At 43.3% G+C, this 15,702-nt stretch overlaps 1 protein-coding gene across 2 annotated transcripts in view; it reads left to right on the top strand.

Annotated features, from left to right (window-relative positions):
* Window positions 1-15,702, top strand: part of LOC129834279 (xylosyl- and glucuronyltransferase LARGE2s-like) — a 224,494-nt gene that overhangs the window by 156,375 nt on the left and 52,417 nt on the right. For both annotated transcript variants that reach the window (XM_055899127.1, XM_055899126.1), the window contains one exon: window positions 6,362-6,472. The gene's annotated coding sequence lies outside the window, so the exon portion shown is untranslated. The remainder of the gene's footprint in view (window positions 1-6,361; window positions 6,473-15,702) is intronic.

Raw genomic sequence — 15,702 nt, 5'->3', positions numbered from 1 at the left:
AACAAATAAACGATGTAGACAGACCTGAACGACGAACTTACATGAAACACGAAGAACGCATGAACAGGGAAAACTGACTACATAAAACGAACAAACAAACAAACAAACCGAAAACAGTCCCGTGTGGCGCAACGTACATAGACACAGACACAGGAGACAACCACCCACACCAAACAATGTGAAAACACCTACCTTAATATGGCTCTCAATCAGAGGAAATGAAAACCACCTGCCTCTAATTGAGAGCCATATCAGGTCACCCTTAGCAAACATAGAAACACACAACATAGACTACCCACCCAAACTCACGCCCTGACCGTAAAACACATACAAAATAACAGAAAACCGGTCAGGAACGTGACATAACCCCCCCCCTCAAGGTGCGTACTCCGAACGCACCACCAAAAGTCTAGGGGAGGGTCTGGGTGGGCGTCTGACCACGGTGGTGGCTCAGGCTCTGGGCGAGGTCCCCACCCCACCATAGTCAATCCCAGCTTACGTCTCCCCCTCTGAATGACCACCCTCCTATTCCAACCACTTAATTTAAAGGGTACCCTCGATATAAGGGGCAGCACCGGAACTGGAGGCACCGGGCTAAGGACACGCACCTAATGACACACACCTTCAGGCTAGTGCGGGGAGCAACCACCTGCCTCTAATTGAGAGCCATATCAGGTCACCCTTAACAAACATAGAAACACACAACACAGACTACCCACCCAAACTCACGCCCTGACCGTAAAACACATACAAAATAACAGAAAACCGGTCAGGAACGTGACAGTAATGTGATGTTCGCCTAAATGAGAGTATGTATTTTTATACAAAGTTTAATTAGTCAGTGTCCACGCCCCCGTGAGGCCAAGGAATCGCCCATTTTATAAAACCACTTCCTACAAAATGTACATGAGGTCAGAGAACGCCGGGACGGGGTCCCCACATTGGAATGTATACAATTCTATTAGATCACAAAATATGGAGCTGATGCTACATGTTGAAATGGTTACTAACTACAACTCTATAGGCCCAGGAGACCAGCGGGTGTGTAGTGTTGACTACACGGCTGGAAATGGTTCAACTCTGAGACTATCGATCACTACAGAATAAGAGCAAATCTTAGACGTATAATTACTAGTCTGCAGCTGAAAATTACTTAAGTCTAGTACGAGAATACTGACAACCGCGGAAGCGTCTATTCTATGCAACGACCATCTGTACGCCTGATGTATCCATTACGACAGACACTATCCAGTATTGCTGGGAAATCGACAACTACAAAGGACATTGACTCTCTGATGAACTGACTCTCGAGCAGACAGACCGGCGATTCCAACAGAGAAAACAACAACATACGGGCGTAAATATATACATTGCAATTATTTTCGAATGACCGGCCATTCATGTGCAAACTATTAGCATTTCAATTAATATAATTATCAACTGTGTCTAGTGAATCCATTTTGTCTTTCCTGCTTTTTATCTGTCCCCACCCTTTTCCATTGTCTACCAAGCCGTCATACCGGTTTAGCCCACTAGGGACTTATCAATGCATTGTGTTAGTAATCAATAACTATATTGTTTGTTTATGTATTTCTGTGATTTGATTAGTTAGTTCGTAAATAAATAATTAAGCCAATTTGTATATCGCTGATTCATTATGGAAACTAGGGTTTGTGCAGATATCCAAGGGTTTGCGACGTTCAGTAATGAGAACTGATGAGGTAATAATGATACATTAATACAAGACTGTACTCGATAAGATATGAAAATATCTGAAGAGTCAATTCGGGAAAAAGAGCCTCTATAAACATTTTCCCGTGGTGCCCCGACTTCCTAGTTAATTAAAGTTTACATGATTAGTTTAATCACGTAATAATAGTTACACATAGAGAATTGATTTGATAAAATAACAGTCTTCACAGTCAATGATAGTTACAGACTCGACAGATAAGAACAAATTCTTATTTACAATGACGGTTCTACTGGGGAACTGCGTTGTTCAGAACGACGGATTTTTACCTTGTCAGCTCAGGGATTTGATCCAGCAACCTTTCGGTTACTGGCCTAACGCTCTAAACACTAGGCTACCTACCAACCCAATCAATTTTCTGTTCCCAAAACTAGAATCTGTTTACCCTGTTTACCCACGTTTTTTTTTTTAATTGCACTGTTTAGAATGAGTGCAAAGGCGAATTGAGTTATTGCACACTCGCACTTCAGAGTAGGCGTTCCCTAACGGGAATATGCAAATGTATGCTAGAACGCGCCAATAGGATCTCGCTAGCTAGTGCGTGGTGATGCCCACCTCCTTGCTTGTTCTGCCCACTATGACTCATTTGTTCCCATTTGAAACGACGGGCTGTGGTCTATCTTGGTTAAGTTGTTACAGGGGAGGGCCTCCAGAGAGCAGACAAACTCACTCACTCACTCGCTGGTGGAGGTGAAAGGAAGCTTAATTAGAAGCCAGTTCAACTATCTTAAAGTAAATTGCTTGTGCTTGTCTGTGCTGGGACGCACACTAAAAAGGTGAAAGAAAGAAAGGGGGGAAAACAAAATAATGATAGGGAGAGGGAGAAGGAAACATGGCAGATGGGCAAGCAGGTAGCCTAGAGATTTAAAGCGTGGGGCCAGTAACCGAAAGGACTATGGTGAAAGATCTGACAGTGCCCTTGAGAAATGCACTAGAACCCTAATTGCTTCAGGGTCGCCGTGATAACGGCAGAACCCACTCTCCGAGGGTCTCCGGGGGAGTTGGGGTATGCAAAAACCACATTTCCAATTCACACATGTGTATAATACACACACTTGTACACTTGAAACAGGACAAATATAAGCACCCACACACGCACTATTAATGTTACCCATAAATAATGCAAACTGTAATTTGCCTGCGCTCCTAAATTCGGCGCCCCGAGCGGACTGTGTGTGGACGAGTCAGAGCCAGTCAGGCTATGTGTTTGTTTCTTTGTGTCTGTGTTATCTCTGTATATTCTATACATGCCTGTGTGTGTGCTTCTTTGAGTGTTTGTGTGTGAGTTTGCGTGAGATTGCTGTCTTTGAAGACATTTTAGCCTAATGCAATTCCATCTCAGTGGAGGGAGGGGGTGACTTCAAGCTAATTCCCTGGTAAATGTCAAACCCAGGTTCTTTGAATACATGTTTGCATCGTAGAGTGTTTGCGTGTATACACGTGTCGTTAACATTGCTGTGTGACCAACAGGAACTCAGTCTCCCTTTTGAAATTCAACGTTTTATGGACAAACATACTGTTTTAACTGTTTAGTTTTGGCATTCATTCCAGCGGGTTAGGGCTAAGGTTTTGGGATAGGATTAACACACACACACACACACTGGAAACACAAGGTGCTGGGATTCAGTCAGGTTGTGTATGTATGTGGGAAGAGTGTGTGTGTGTGTGTGTGTGTGTGTGTGTGTGTGTGTGTGTGTGTGTGTGTGTGTGTGTGTGTGTGTGTGTGTGTGTGTGTGTGTGTGTGTGTGTGTGTGTGTGTGTGTGTGTGTGTGAACCCTCCCCTTTTACCACACTCTGATACCTTGACTGTTAGTTTGGTGAGAATCACACCTCTTATCGCCATAGACATCACACGCCAGTGTGTGTGTTTGCATATGTGTGTGTCTGTCTGCGTATGTGTACTTGCGCTTGTGTGTGTGTCCTAGCCTTTTGTCTGCTGCTGTTCCCTTAGGGGTGCGTTCAGAGGCTAGCATTCATTCACACTTGACACCATATTCAGCTGCATCCACAGAGAGTGCGGTTGGATCGGTGACAATGTGTTGAATGCAGCTATAGTTTTATAGGGTTGCTAAATTGGACCGAGCTCATTCTGAAAATCCTCTTCAACTTCATCCAGGTATTCAACATTCTCCCAGAATAGCTTTACTGCTCACCAGGTGGTAGAGCCCTATTCTGGGAAGCCCAATGTAGCAACCCTATATTGCTAGCACACTGGTGTGGTCATTGTTGCGTCGCTAACTGCATTGACAGTGGGAGATGTGCTGTGGTGTGGGCTAAGCTAAAGAAGTGGCTGTGGGAAATTGCTACTGTTGCGCTGTATGCTAAGTTAATTTAGTGTTGTGCTGCTTTGGGAGCTACGGATACTGCTGTGCTGTATGCTAAGCTAATGTAGCACTGTGCTACTTTGGTGGACATGGGTGTAATGGAGTAGAGAGAGATTATCTATATTATCTCTGTGGTCGTTCTTGAAGAGACAACAATATCGCGTTAGCTTTGAATGGGATTGTTCTTACGGGCAGTGTGTGTGTGTGTGTGTGTGTGTGTGTGTGTGTGTGTGTGTGTGTGTGTGTGTGTGTGTGTGTGTGTGTGTGTGTGTGTGTGTGTGTGTGTGTGTGTGTGTGTGTGTGTGTGTGTGTGTGTGTGTGTGTGTGTGTGTGTGTGTGTGTGTGTGTGTGTGTGTGTGTGTGTGCGTGCGTTTTGGCTAGTCCTGCATGGGATTTTTTTGAGGGATACAGACACACGCGCACGCATATCTGTCTCATACAAAATACTCATCTCACACAGGTCACATTCTTAACACGCACAATTGGCCTACACACCAAACTGACTCACTGCTCTCAAACTTGGCCAAACTATAAACCTCAATTTGAGAGGTTTTATTCTGGATTTGTATATTGGAAACTTGAAAGTTTCCTTATCTTTGGCCTGTTAACTTATCGTGACTACATCCAAGCTCTCTTGTGCACAAGGAAGTAATGTCATTCGAAACAGCAATGTACTTTTTGCAGTGTTTGCTGCTAGCAGTAAGAAGTCATCTTTTTAAATCGCCTTGTTGGAGCCACCGCTCTCCCTCTCCCATTCTCTCTTCTCTCTTTCCCGCTTCTTACTCTTCTTTATCTCCCTGCCCCTGTCTTCCCCTTGTTCTCTCTTTCTCTTTTTCTCCCTCTCTCGCTCTCTCTCGCGCTGTTTCTCCTTCTTACTCTCTTTTTTTCTTTGATTCTTGCCTCTAATTAACTTGTGTCCATATGTACAGCCAAGACCCTGCTTGATTGATGATGAGTCAGAGTATCGGACTTGAATGACTGAACTGCTTGATTAGAGGGCAGTGCTGTCTCTACTATCTCCCTGAGTGTGTTATCTGTGTAATATGTCAAGAGACACTGATCTTCCCTCCCTACCTATCCCCATCTCTCCCTTCACCCCTGCCTCCCCTCCTCTTCTTTCATCTCACTTCACCCCTCCTCTCCCCCAGACAGTGTGGCTCTGTTTACCTCCCATTACCACTGGTCGTATAGAGCTTTACAGCAGCATTTCCATTATGGGCCAATCTGTCCCAGTCATGTCACCATCAGTGGGCTGTTACCACACCGGGCTGCTTTTAACAGGCAAACAATGGCAACACTCCAGCTATTAACAGTCAACAGGAGGAGAAGAATAGACAGAGACCTCATGTGGATCTGAGAGTGTGTGTTTGATTGCATGCGTGCGTGCGTGCGTGAGTGTGTGTGTGTGTAGCTCTGGGTGTACCTTTAATGCTTCAGGCCCATGCTGTCAGTGTCTAGTATGGAGACTGTTGTGTAGGTGAGGATGTGTCTACTCCGAGTACAGCAGGGCCCAGGGCCCAAAGGCAGCCATTTCTGGAGCTTTTGACAGAGGTCACGTCCTCTAAGAAGGAGATGGCCATCTGGAAACACAGCAAGGAGGAGAAAAGGATGGGCGAAGGACATAATAGATTTATTCTGTTACTTACTCTCTTTGCTCTCGCTTCCATCTTAAAATACCCCACTCTTTTCAGCCTCCCTCTCAGTCTCTTATAATGTAGTACCATGTGACTTAGACACTCTCAAAGTCTGTAATGAACTCTCATTCGCTGTCTTTATTCACTGTATGTCTGGGAAACATATTTATTTTGATTTATTTAACTAGGCACGTCAGTTAAGAACAAATTGTTATTTATCATGACGGCCTACCCCGGCCAGACCCTAACCTGGACGACGCCGGGCCAATTGTGTGCCGCCCTATGGGTCTCCCAATCATGGCCGGCTTTGATACAGCCTGGAATGGAACCAGGGTCTGTAGTAACACCTCTAGCACTAAAGTGCAGTGTCTTAGACCGCTGCACCACTCGGGAGCCCATGTAATTGCGAGGCTACAGAAAGTGAAGCTTTTGCGAAAAGACAGACGTTCTCTGGCACACTTGCGCACACTTGAAAGCGCTGTAAAAAAATGTTTTTGAATATAACATATACTAGGATTGAATGATTAATCAATCTCCTGTTGTTATTGGTAATTTTGATCAACTTGTGTGCTACTCGTGATCCATATCCCTGAGCATGATTTGATGTTATTTATCTTTAGCTGTAATGCTCACGTTTCCCTGTTTCTTTCCAGGTTGAGAGAGGGAGGAGTTCCCTCTTGTTTTACCAGGCTGACCAGTGAGGTCTCTCATAGTATTGAGGAGTTGCTTTTCCCATTGAAACGGAATTTCAGAGAGCGAACCTGGTGAGTAACCAATGGGAATTCTGGAAGGGCGTGTGCCTGCGTGTCTGTGCGTATGCGTGTGAATGTCCGTTTCAAACTGTAGCCTGTTTCAAACACATATAATGTGGTTCAAGCAGCCTCTGTGCAGCAGCGCCAGACTGGTTCTTTCTGCTGATATCTGTGTCGTCCCCTATCTGTCACCTGAGACTTACTGTGCTGTCAAATCAGTATCCTTGATCTTCTGATTTTGTGTGAGGACAACGTTTTATACACTGATCTTTACAGGAAACCTATTGATCGTAACAGTCCCTTGAAAAACAGTTTTCCCTACAGCCAATTCTGTCAAATCAAAATAATTTGCAAACAAACCAATCAGATTCCGACGGAAATATGCCTGAGACGCAAAAAAATTCAAGGAGAGGGGGTACAAAAAATGGTCCCGATTTAATACTGCCATTGAGAAAATTCAAAACAAATCGAGACAAATCTCTTTCAAGGACAGTCTGGCAAAAATAAGCATTATTGCGTTCTAACTACCCGCTTTTCAAAGTGCTCTGAACAAGTTGAGGGAATTGTCCACAAACATTGGCCCATTCTAAGATCCGATGACAGTATCGGTAATGTGTTTTTCGGACCCTCCCTTGGTTGTATTCTCATGGGGCAGAAATCTCAGAGATCAATTGGTAAACTCTGATTTACCACCCGAAAATATCCCTGCACAACTTTTATTTGCGCCTCTCCCGGATGGAAACTACAAGTGTAATGACTGCGTTCCAAAGCAATGGCACGTATAAATGTAGATCCTTCAAACACTCCCAAATAGGGAAACAGATCCCCATCAAAGGTGTTATCACGTGCTCCACTAAGGCAGTTATTTGTCTTATAACTTGTCCTTGTGGTAAAAATGATATGGGTAAAACAAAGCGTGAATTAAAAGTACGTATCTCAGAGCATCGTAGCACCATTAGGTGCAAAAACTCGACTTACCCAGTTGCAGCCCACTTTTTGGAAGAAAACCACTCGATTTCGTCTCTGTGTTATATCGGCATTGAACATGTCACCCTCCCTAGGAGAGGAAGTGACCTCGACAATTTATTGTTAAAACGAGAGGCTGCCTGAATCTTTAATTTAAAGACCCTTGCTCCCTTCGGTCTCAACGTAGACTTTGATCTGAAGCCATTCTTGTGAATATTGTGATTTTGCTATTGAAAATGTTTGTAGGCCTATGTAGCCAAATTGTATCTATGATCGTATGCTATCATTCACGTTTTTTTGTATATTTTAATATCTAAGAATGAACCAATGATATCAGGCCACAACCGGCCATGATTGCAGACACCTGTGTGTGTCTTTTGACAGTATATAAACTAGTGACCGGCAGTGTTTGTCATTATACTCTAAAGACAGCTTGTCTGTCGAAAAAGTTGGATATTAGGTTATTAAATGATTGCATCTGAGCTCCTAGACTGTGCGGATCTCCTTTTCTTTTTGAAGTGTTCTACTCCGCTAGCCAGCACCTCGCCTAAACAGGCGTGTGCGTTTCCTTCGCCTCCAGATCCCCTATTTGTCAGCCCGCTGTCCGCCTGGCCTCCATTGCTTTGATCCAAGCACACTTAACATTGCTGCAAATGGCTTGGCTTTTATATTTGTCCTCATTAAACATTTAAAACACAATCTATATTCACAGCCAGATGTGGTGATGTGTGGGTAACTTTGTGTTGTGTGTGTGTGTGTGAGTGATGCGGTCCCCGCGGTTATGTCCAGGGGGCAGGTGCATTTAGGGTCACGAACAATTGTGTGGATGAAGGGCGGGTTGAATAAAGAGAAAGCAATAAATGTATCATTCATGTGCAATTTATATTTATAGGCTATATTGAGGTTTTTCTTTCATTTATTTTGGGCTATCTGGCATTATTAGTGCGTAAGCTTCAGGGCCTCCTTAACAGCTTCTACCCCCAAGCCATAAGACTGCTGAACAATTAATCAAATGGCCACTCGGAATATTTACATTAACTCCCCCCTTGGTTTTTACACTGCTGCTACTCACTGTTTATTATCTATGCATAGTCACTTTACCCTTACCTAACCCCACACATTGACTCGGTACCGGTACCCATTTTATACTTTAGTTTCGATTTTATTTGTCAAGTCCTCTGCATCCATTTTGCTGTCATGTGTTACGGTGTTCAGAGTTTGATATAAACCGATTTATTGATGTGATTATGATATGCTATAGGTCAGGCACTATTGTGCCCTATTTGGACTGGATTCGTTTTACTGGGGGAGGTCGGGTAATGTAATTCTATGCACGAGCACAAGACAGAATTTTAGTCCCGTCTGAACCTGCCATGGCAGTCATTTTTACATGGCCGGAGAGTAACAATTCCAGCCAGAATAACCTACTGTTTTGTGGGCTAACTACTAGTCCCGTGCGAATTGACTTCCCTGTTTCGAAAGAAACGTTTGAGTTTGACAGATATTGATTGCGGTTTGCTGCACATAAGCTACAGTATATATGAATGGCCTACATGTGGCCTGTCAACTTTCACAGTGAATGCTTTCGTTAATATCTTTTGTGCGTATGAATTGAATAGTGCCAAATATATTGAGGCTGTTTAATGCAACCCTTGCTGTTAATAGATCGCAAAGCAGCATTCAACTGACCTAAACGTTTGGAAATGATCATTTAACTTTCTCGAGGCATAGCCTTTTGACTGTGTTTAACTCACATCTGAAGGCCGGGGGGCATTTAGGACGTAATGCGGATCACTAAAGTATCCTAATGATTATGATCACACTTCCTCAATTAAATGTTATCGCGACACTATACCAAAGATGTTTTGCTCTGGTTTAGAAACTTGGGACCCAAGTTCGAGTCATCAGTGTGGCCCTATCACCTGAATATGTTGAATAACTGTATCTTCATGCCTAGAATAAAAAACTCCAGGCTTCCGTCCCAATTTAAAAAAATAAAATAAAAATTTCAGGGAGCAGTTTAGAATAAACTAATCCCGTCCGAATCGTCTTCGGGAATAATGGACATTCTTGTGTAACAATTACATAGTCAACATTCTCCAGTAATACTAGTCCCGTGTGAACACGTCTTTGGTCACGTGCATGCGATGCGTACATGTGGCAAGTAAAGGGAGCAAGTGTTGAGGGAATAGGGAATATTTTTCCTCAACAAATGAGGGATTTCGGTTACAGAACTTTTCAGTCACAAATGGCTGTAATTATGTTGCAGCTTCAGCAACACGGACAGTGTGATAAAGACTGGTGTTCTGTGGTGGTCGTTGCAGCAGGGAGGAGAGGGAGACAACGGGTGCTAGTCACACAGTTACTCGCTGTCTTTTTTTTAACACGGTGCAGCAAGTCTGAGCCTGGCCCGGCACAATCAAATCAATTGCTGGTCGGACTCCCCCTAGTCATTTGTCTGTCTTATTTATTTAATCAAAGAGTGTGCTTAAAGCATCAGACAAGCTCGGTGAATATGGTTGATTCGATTGAAACACATAGGGTGTGTCAATATATGGAGAAATCACGTTTTTAAAAAAAGAACAGACGACTCTTGGTCGACTAAGATATATTTTAGTCAGGGACAGCCCTAGTGAGCATGCATATGTGGGTGGGTGCATGTGTTCGTCCTTTGTTAAACACACTCTCTCCCGGTCGTGCTGTGTGACAGGCTATATCCTGTGAGACTCGTATAAGGTCTCTGTCAGGGCATTGGATCATAAACAAATCGTTCACACTGACATGCGGGTGGTGGGGATCTGATGTGGTTCACAGGCTCTCATAGGCCCTTAACTCTACTAAAACACACACACACACACAGCATCCCACTGGTCCTCTCCTCACAGGAGCCAGACACATCATTTCAGAGCTGACCGGTTAGGCACAATACCTCTCTCACCCCGACCCCTACCTCTTGACCTCAGACCCCTGACCAGTGGAAGTGGAAGGCGCTTATTGTCTTTACCACTGCCTGATTGGCTCTCCCGCAGGGCTTAGAGGGTCAGATGGTGTTCTGACTATACACTTTGCACGCAGGAGAGGGTAGAGTATCTCAGAATATATCAGAGCCTGCTGTGCTGTGTGCTTATGGGCAGTGCCATGCAGTGGGGGTTGTGTATAGGTACACTAAGTGTACAAAACATTAGGAACACCTTCCTAATGCACACCCTTTTGCCGTCAGAACCTCCTTCATTCGTCGGGGCAAGGGCTCCACAAGGAAGTCAAAAGCGTGGAGGGATTCTGTCCCATGTTTGACTTCAATGCTTCCCACAGTTGTGTCAAGTTGGCTGTATGTCTTTTGGGAAGTGTGGACCATTCTTGATACACATGAGAAACTGTTGGGTGTGAAAAACCCAGCAGCGTTGCAGTTCTTGACACTCTCAAACCGGTGCACCTGGCACCTTCTACCATTCACCTGGTCAGTCTATATCATGGAAAGAGCAGGTGTTCCTAATGTCTTCTGGACTCAGTGTATATGTTTTAGGGATGGTGGAGGGCATGGGTGTTATAGGGATGGAGATGGAAGGCAGTGGGGTGGAAGTTTTAAATTGTCCAGTGTGTGAGTCCACCAGTAGTTATTGACAGGAATAAATGCTAACTGTTTATTTAGATTGAGGGAGTATATGAGGGAGTATAAGAAGAGTTTATATACACTTTTGAAGTTCTTTTTTTCTTCACGGTAACCAATTGGTAGTTACAGTCTTGTCCCATCGCTGCAACTCCCATACTGTCTCGGGAGAGGCAAAGGTTGAGAGCTGTGCATCCTCCGAAACACTACCCAGCCAAGCCACACTGCTTCTTGTCACAATGCCCGCATAACCTTGAACTCAGTCACACCAATGTGTCAGAGGAAACACCGTACACCGGGCGACCGTGTCAGCGTGTATGTGCCCGGCCCGCCACAGGAGTCGCTAGAGCGGGATAAGACAAGGACATCCCGGCCGACCAAACCCTCCCCTAACCTGGACGACGCTGGGCCAATTGTGCGCCACCCCATGGGTCTCTCGGTCGCGGCAGAGCCTGGACTCGAACCAGGATCTCTAGTGGCACTGTAATGCAGTCTGTAATGTGGCCTCCACTCGGAAGGCCACTAACCTTTATTGTTTAAAGAACTTAGGAAAGAGATCAGTGTGTTTTTTTCACTATATAATCATGGAATTGGGTTGTTCAATGACATACATTTATTTGTTTAAAATCTATCATATTTCATGGTTTCAATTCAGAGAGACAAATAATCATGTTTAAAAAATAAAAAATGCTATGTATCCGCCTCACTCTCAAGAAATAAGTAGTACTGCTAGGTTTTATAGAGTGAAATGTAACAAATAACATCATTTTTAATAAAGAACAGTGCAAATGATACAATTGTGACATCAATGTGTATTTATTTTTTGAAAAAATAGTTCAATACAGTAATTTGAGATCTGTTTCACCTGTCAACTGTCCTTGGGATTGTCTCCACCCCCCCCCCCCCCCCCCCCCAGGTGTCTCCCATCTTCCCCATTATCCCCAGTGTATTTATACCTGTGTTCTCTGTTTGTCCGTTGCAAGTTCGTCTTGTTTGTTCAAGTCAACCAGCGTTTTTGTTCTCGGCTCCTGCTTTTCCCAGTCTCTCCTTTTCTCGCCCTCCTGGTTTTGACCCTTGCCTGTCCTGACTCTGAGCCCGTCTGCCCCTGACACTGAGCCTGCCTGCCGTCCAGTACCGTTGCCCCACCTCTGGTTTTCTGACCCCTGCGTGCCTTGACCTGTCTATTGCCTGCCCCTGTTGGATTATTAAACCATTGTCAATTTGACGTGTCTGCGTCTGACCTTGATTCCTGATACATTTAGCAGATGTTTTAGCCAGAGTAACTTACAGTTGCATTCCTCTTAACAACTTCTTGCCACTAGGGGAGTGCCATTTCGACATAGCACAAATTCGTATCCAAATTAAACTGCCTCGTACTCAATTCTTGCTCGTACAATATGCATATTATTATTACTATTGGATAGAAAACACTCTCTAGTTTCTAAAACCGTTTGAATTATATCTGTGGGTGAAACAGAACTCGACTTAGAGCAATTTTCCTATGTGTATGTCAGAGTGCAGAATTTTGCTGGCTGTTCCCAGACCTGTGTATTATTTTGCCTGTCTTCTATTGGTTGAGATGCACTGCATACGCCTTCCACTAGGTGTCAGCGAATAGGGAGAGTTGAAATGGAGTTTCTACGTAGGTCCCAAAGGTTATAAATTGCTTGGAACCGAGGTGTCCACCCTTTTAGATCTTCGCGCTGACGCAGAAAGGGTCTTGGCATGTCTTTTTAGAAGCTCTGGTTTTAGAAACTAGATATATCCGGCTCTGTTTTTATTCGATATAGGCTTTAAAGACATCATAATCTTGTAATTTTAAACCGATTTATATCAGTTTATGTCAGTATATTGCGATTTTCGGGCATTTCATTTTCTGACGTTGTATTGAGTTGGGTATCTCTCTCTCGAATGCCATTGTGTACTGCTAATTGCAACGTGGAAGGAAACATTCTCCAAACCAGCAACGATTCTTTTGGTCAACGGACACCTTTCCCAAGATTCTGATGGGAGTTCAGCTAATAGTAAGTACTATTTATGCTGATAATTCGTTGTTCTGTTGAAAAAGTAAAATGCATAAGACGCCATTATTTGCCGTGTAGCCTTGTGTTATCGCAGCCTGTATTGCACCCTGTATTGCGCAGTAAGGTTAATTTTTAAAATGTAATTCAGTGATTGCATTAAGAACTAATTTGTCTTTCAATTGCTGTCCACCCTGTATTTTTTTGTCAAGTTTATGATTATTTATTGATTAGACTAGGTGACTCTCCAAGATGGCGCCCGAAATTTTCTGGGCAACATGGCAACTTTTCTCATTGTATAAGCACGATTTGTGCCGCTAAATATGCACATTTTCGAACAAACTCTATATGCATTGTGTAATATGATGTTACAGGACTGTCATCTGAAGAATTCTGAGAAGGTTAGTGAAAATGTATATATTTTGGTGGTGAATACTTTATCGCTATGTTTGGCTGGAATCAATGCTGTTGTTTGGTTTGCTACTGTGCTAAGCTAAAATAACGCTATATTGTGTTTTCGCTGTAAAACACTTAGAAAATCTGAAATATTGTCTGGATTCACAAGATCTGTGTCTTTCAATTGCTGTATGCTGTGTATTTTTAAGAAATGTTTTATGATGAGTAATTAGCTAATACACGTTGCTCTCTGTAGTTATTCTAGTCATTTTAGTGAGAGTTGTGATGGGGGCTGCAATGGTAAACTATGATTTATACCTGAAATATGCACATTTGTCTAACAAAACCTATCCTATACAATAAATATGTTATCAGACTGTCATCTGATGAGGTTGTTTCTTGGTTAGTGGCTATTTATATCTTTATTTGGTCGAATTTGTGATAGCTACTGATGCAGTAAGAAAATGGTGGAGTATGGAAGTGGTGTATTTTGCTAACGTGGTTAGCTAATAGATTTACATATTTTGTCTTCCCTGTAAAACATTTTAAAAATCAGAAATGATGGCTTTATTCACAAGATGGGTATCTTTCATTTGGTGTCTTGGACTTGTGATTTCATGAACATTTTATTATATGATATCCCTGTGGCTTTAGGCTAGGCCATGCTAGTCAGCTTTTGTGATGGGGGGGATCCCGGATCCGGGTTTGGTAGGCGTTAGAGGTTAACCTGCATTCATCTTAAGATCGCTAGGTGAGACAACCACATGACACAGTCAAACATACAGGCTACGAACATTCCATTCCAGCTTAACAATGGATATATACCTTAAAAGAAAATAAACGATTTTGATACACATCGAAAATGAGTCATATTTTACACACACACAAACATACCCATAAGCAATCATTTCTGATGAAAAAACACAACTGTGAAAAATTGGTTGACATTGCGTTTTGGAAATAGGGGAGCAAAAAATAGGGAAGAGATTAAAAGAGAGATGTGATTCGTACAGGCTCATAATGGAAGTCTCTCCTATCCCCGAAGTAAGCATCCTCATCCCTTCCTCATCACCCCTCTCTACACGTCTGCTGTCCTCATTGTCTCTCTTCCCCTCTTTCCATCTGTTACACTTCTCCCTCTCTCCATCTCTAAACCTACCTCCACCCTCTCTCCTCTTCTCCCCTTCTTATTGCCCTTACTCCCTTCATCTTGTCCATCTTATCCTCTCCTCCTCTCTTCCACCTCTCGTCCACTACTCTTTCAGAGAGATAAATGCCTCTCATCTTCTGCTTTGGAAGATAAGAAATGGAGCTTCTACTCCACTGGGGAAATAAACTCCCACCCCATCCTTTATCATCCTTCTCTCCACTCCTCTCATCTCCTATTCTCCCCCCGTAAACAGTCCCTCTTTCTTCTCCCTTTACCCATAAGGCCTACTGTCACACGTCCATCTTTCTTTTGCTCTCGCTCGCTCTCTCCCTCTCTATTCCTCTTATTTCTCTCTCTCAGATGAGAAACCCTCGCAGTTTACTCTCTCATACATGGAGATGTTCTCTGATATTACACGTTCTTGATGTTCATGATCTCTGTTTTTAGCGATTCATTTATTTTCTTTGAGTGCCGGCCAGCTTTGGGTGATTAACTACTAAGTTAAGTTAATGATGGTGTTGTTTTTTGAAGGCTGTACCGACTTCAGACGGGTGCCAAGACGCATCGTGTTTGTAAGAGTCCCATCTTTCGATAGAGGGGTCATAATAGTTTGTAGGCTAAACCGTTCGGACGCGACAGATGATTTTGTTAGAAGACAGATTTTGTTATTATGCTCTCTCTCTCTCCTCTCTCTATTTGTTTCCTTCTATTGAATTATACACTGAGTGTACAAAACATTAGGAATACCTTCCTAATATTGAGTTGCACATGCTTTTGCCCTCAGAACAGCCTCTACTCGTCCGGGCATGGAATCTACAAGGTGTCGAAAGCATTCCGCAGGGATGCTGGCCCATGTTGACTTCAATGCTTCCCACAGTTGTGTCAAGTTGTCTGGATGTCCTTTGGGTGGTGGACCATTCTTGATACACACGGGAAACTGTTGAGTGTGAAAAGCCCAGCAGCGTTGCAGTTTTTGACACAAACCGGTGTGCCTGGCACCTACTACCATACTCCATTCAAAGGCACTTAAATCTTTTTTCTAATCTATTCAAATCAAATCAAATTGTATTTGTCACATGCGCCGAATACAACAGATGTAGGC

This window comes from Salvelinus fontinalis, chromosome 35, assembly GCF_029448725.1.
Source record: "Salvelinus fontinalis isolate EN_2023a chromosome 35, ASM2944872v1, whole genome shotgun sequence".
NCBI lineage: Eukaryota > Metazoa > Chordata > Actinopteri > Salmoniformes > Salmonidae > Salvelinus > Salvelinus fontinalis.
Note: the sequence above shows the minus strand (reverse complement) of the source record. Positions and strands in the feature narration are given on the sequence as shown.